This window comes from Coptis chinensis, chromosome 1 (genome assembly GCF_015680905.1).
Source record: "Coptis chinensis isolate HL-2020 chromosome 1, ASM1568090v1, whole genome shotgun sequence".
Taxonomy (NCBI): Eukaryota; Viridiplantae; Streptophyta; class Magnoliopsida; order Ranunculales; family Ranunculaceae; genus Coptis; species Coptis chinensis.
The window spans coordinates 54,053,604-54,058,534 of record NC_141456.1 but is presented as its reverse complement, the minus strand read 5'-3'; the positions used below and the strand labels follow the sequence as shown (position 1 = coordinate 54,058,534).

The window sequence follows — 4,931 nt, the reverse complement described above, 5'->3', positions numbered from 1 at the left end:
CTCATATTTATAGAGGTTGTGGGTATCAAATTGGAATCTTATTTAGAATAGGAAACCAAAACCTTAACCGTGTGGAAATTAATTCCTAAACTAAAGTGGTGGTGCCTCTTTCCAATATGAATTTGGAAAACCCCACGTATACCAACAAGAACAACCCGCAATATTGCCAATTATGAAGGTCATCACAGGTTTCAGAGATGAGAAAAAATATTTCTTTACTGGTTAATGAACTGCCTTAAAAAGCCACTATGTTTAAATATAGTGTGTACAATGAAGTGTTTCACTGCCTAACACTACACCAAAACAGCTTTTTTGTGACGCCAAAATGGCGTCACAAATAATTTTAGTGACACCATTTTGGCGTCACAAATATGGTGTCACAATTTGGCGTCAATTAATTTTGTGACGCCATTTTGACGTCACAAATTAGTAACGCCAAAATGGCATCATTTAATATTTGTGGCACGCCAAAATGACGCCACAAAATGTTAAAGCGTCACAAATTTTGTGACGTCGTTTTGGCGTCACAAAATATATTTTAGAAAAAAAAAAAAATTTGCTATACATCCACCGATCCCGGTGAATGTATAGCAACCAATTATTATTATTCAAGATACAACTCTTTTAAAAAACAATTCATTCCATAAAATACACAATCACGCCGTCAATCCCATTTAAGAATAAAACATTCATTCCATCACTCAAAATTATCAAGTCACTTGTAAACACCAAGTACTTCAATTTTCTAAGCGAAAAATACAATACAAATCACTTGTAAACACCAAGTACTTCAATTTTTCAAGCAAAAAAGTACATTACATTATGCTTACAACTAGCTAGAAAGACTGGTTTATGCTTACATTACATTATGCTTACCAGGATCAAATAAAGACTAGTTTAATAGCAGGAGCTTGTCATCATCACGAAAGTCAGATGTTGACTTATCCTCCTTCTCACGAAGCACTAGAGATTTCACTGCAGAAAAACTTAACCTTGCCCTCTCTCTGACAGGTGAAGAATTTCTAGATGATGCCAGGAGATCTTTCATTGAATTAGACTTTGCGGATCATCAAACAAACGAAACGGAAAAACAAAACTATTAACTTATAGAATCGCCAGATCTTAGAGACACCCTCTTTTCTTTTCTTGATAGAGATCGAGTACCAAGGCAGCATAGTATACTTTTACACGGAACATACAATAAGACACAATGCAAAATCTCCTACATATAATTAAACGGACACATGACTTGACGTCTAAAGAGGGAGAAACACTTACTCAATTGTGTTGCCAATTGCTTAATGATAGTTGTAGAAGGTATCACATCCATGTTTGACGCATTTAAGTCTTCTTCTACGTCAGGAAAAAATTCTCTTTCTGACCCGTAAAACCATTAATTAATGTCTACACACCATTGACTACAATCTATGATAGTATTCAGTCTTGCCAATAAAATCAGCATTGCCCCTCACCAGATTATGAACTTAAAACACAAATAATTAACTTTAGGAAATATGAGCCATATGAGCGATAAAATATCACAAGAAATAGTCAACTTACTTGATCTTAATCATATGTACATTACTAAATTGATAACCGATAAGCCTTGGGAATACAAAATCCATGGCTGGGAAAAATGAAGACCGTAGTACCTTCTTTGAGTGCAGCTTAAGATAAAAATCTAAGACTTCAATCTATCCACTTGGCTATCCTATATTAAAAATCAATTGAAACAACATATAAATATATGTACTGGAAGGATAGACTATAGAGTATTGTAAACTCGAATCAATTCAGAAACATCTAAGAGATAGAATAGGCCAATACTTATCAATAAATGCCACCTCCCTCTTTTTTTTCATTTTAGGTCTTATAAATGCATTTATGAGTATGCTAATACTTACAAGCTACATAAAAACAATTTAATCATCTCCGGACTTATAAGTTTATTCATAAGCAGATATCAAGTTGCCTGATTTATTTCCCCATTCAACAATTTATTTCCATATTCATTATCAAAAATCATTTGAGTTGTTCTTTAATGCCAAAAAAGAAACACATAATAACAAGTCATCCACATAAATTTCTTTTTTCAGAACCACTAAAACAATAATAACCAATAGAATAATATCCCAAGGTTCGAAGCATCACAAAGTAATTGATTATATGTAGAAAATCACAAAGTGTAAGGACCTATGAAGCTCACCTAACTTTACTTTACCTTTTTGCATGTACAACAGCCAAGATAGTCTTTTCGATTTAATATGAGCACTTATTACTGTTGGCACACGTTATACGAGTTCGATCACAGTAGGCGCTTGCAATCTTTTTCCGCTTCAACAAGCTCATTTGAGTAAAGTTCTTCCATTATGCAAGCTGTGTACATCATATGCAAGATCCAACTAAATACACGTACCTGTCCACTAATAATTCGCACCATGTCAATGTCAGGAATTTTGAATAGAATAAGAAATTAAGAATCATGTCTTCAGCAGGTCCCAAGAAATGTTCCAGAAAATAAGTTTTAAACAATTCATATGTTTTTCAAATATGGACATGTGCTTGTAATAAGTGGAAAATTAATCAAGAACCGCCCCATTCTTGTTGGAGAGGCATTCGGCAACAAAATGATTTACATAGAAATTCTTAACAGCTCCTTCTTGCCTCATTTGTACCTTTGTTCTAATTTCATGCAAAGTTCCTTGACTATCACACCATCCTTCCTGAAGATAACAATGTTATTATTACAAATTTGAATGCAACTCTAAGAAATTTGCATAGTAGCAAGCACATTGGAAAGAGAATACATCGTTCCACATTACAGAAGTCAGCGACCATACCTCAACTTGTTTCAACATATCTTCCTTGTTGCGACAATCACTCAGCAATTTCTGTACAGCCTAACCCTCTACAAACATGTGAGCACGCCTGCTTTTACACGGGCCTGAACACGAACAAGTGCCTGCATGCACCTCAATGTCACAGCTGTTTGTTTTCTCACTTGGCGGCCACGAACAAGAGCCTGCAGCCGCATGACTCCTTCCAAGGCTCTCAATGCCCTTCTTGCCTGAAAATTTGTTTAAACACAATTCAAGGAAGAGTATACCAATTTAACTACAAGCTTAAGTATTGTTGGATAAATACATACTACAAAAGATGATGTCCTAGCTAGATGGGGAAGAGAGTTTAACTAAGCTGAATCTAATATTCCTTGTTGTATTTCTAATGATTACACTCTATCCTACCAGGGGTTCAGCAGTCATACAATGCTTTCAATGTTCCACACCAAAGGACATTTCTCATCCCACCATTATCCTAATTAAGTAGCCAACCACATTTATCAAGAATTATCCTCTCCCTAGCACCAAATGAAACCAGATTTTCATTGCCTTCTTCATAGAATTACCACACTTATCCAACTCAGCCATAGGATATCCAAGTTTTTAAATGATGAATTCTATAAAATAATAAAAGATGACAGCTTAGACCCTTAGGAAAATCAGTATTTGGTTATACATTACCTTGTAAAAGCACAAGAAACTTCTGTCGGTTCCACAAACACAACAAACATTACACAATAAAACTTGGAGCACCAAGGCAATGCATCTGACGACAAGCCACACCAACTTTCACTAAATTGGCATCTTAAGCACCTTGGCCTGACTGGTGCCTGACATTAGCATAGATGCCAAACGACTACCTACCACGTTAGAATTAACTAGTTCACTTTGCTATGCAGATTCATACCAAGCCTAGATACAAGTCCAACGTCTTGCTTTATTACAGTTCACTCAAAAAGATTTTTTTTAAAAAATTAACTTAAAAAAGTTTAGTACTCAAAATAAACTTAGTATTTTCAACCATTCCAATGAGCAATGATATTCACTAGCCAGAGTCCCCATCTCTCGAAAAGTAGAAATGGTCCATCCATTCAAGTATTAATAGTGGACACAAACTCTAGGAGTCTAGGACCAACTAATCAACTAAAGAGAAAAAAACTCAATTGCACTAACATCAATGAGCTGAAAATTAGAACAAATACCAACTATTCTTCAAATTCTCTCTAGTTTCAACTCTTTCCCCAATAAGTGAACACTTCGTAACAGAAACCAACAACACGTCAACACTAACAGTAAATTGAGATCGATGTACCTCAACAACACACATTCCATCATAATCTAACCATCCATCAATCTAAAAAACAAGCTTAAGCAATTCAAACTAAAAACATAACAAAACATTAAAACAAAAGAAACTCGATTACCAGAAACCCACGAAAAGCAGTTTGAATCCGGATAGCAGCCCATTCTTGCCTCACAACCCTGAAATTTTTAGGTGGAGCACGAACTATAGTAGCAACAGCTGCATTAAAAGCATCAGCAGTTGAAGAACACTCAGAAGTCTCAAGCAGCTCTATGATGACTTCCTTTTGAAAACCTTTTCCACCCTGTACTCAAATCTCCTGATGAGCTTCTCCATAGTTTCCACTTCTTGTTCTTATTACCACTAACCTTATCCTTCACAAAACAAAATATCCAAACCTTAAAACTCAGTAAACAAACAAAAACAAGAAGAAATGGAACAAAATGAGAGTTTTTTTTTCCAGCTTACTTGGTCATCTTTTTCTGGTTTTTTCACACCAACTATTGATTTTAGGCATTTCCCTGAAGCAACCATTGTTAAAAATTAGTTCTTTGAGCTAATTCCACCTTCAAAACTTCGAACAGAGAGAGAGTGTGTGTGTCCTTTCTCTTTGACCCGACCCTTCTATATATATATATATATAACACGAGATTAGTCAGGAAGTAAGAGAAAGAAAATAAGAAAGGGGAAATTTCAAATACCTAACCTGATTTCAACATAAGGCTGGAACAATCGGAAGTCTCAGATTAATTACGAGCTTTCACGGCTATCGTCCCTTTCTCAATTAA

General features: G+C 35.2%; 1 pseudogene across 1 annotated transcript; it reads right to left on the bottom strand.

Moving 5' to 3' along the window:
* Nucleotides 1-1,229: 1,229 nt before the first annotated feature.
* Nucleotides 1,230-4,677, bottom strand: LOC147524553 (protein IQ-DOMAIN 6-like; annotated as a pseudogene). Its single transcript, XR_015197005.1, has 4 exons — nucleotides 4,612-4,677; nucleotides 4,265-4,517; nucleotides 2,841-3,067; nucleotides 1,230-2,723 (listed from the first exon to the last, which is right to left on the bottom strand). The product of XR_015197005.1 is annotated as a protein IQ-DOMAIN 6-like (transcript).
* Nucleotides 4,678-4,931: the final 254 nt, after the last annotated feature.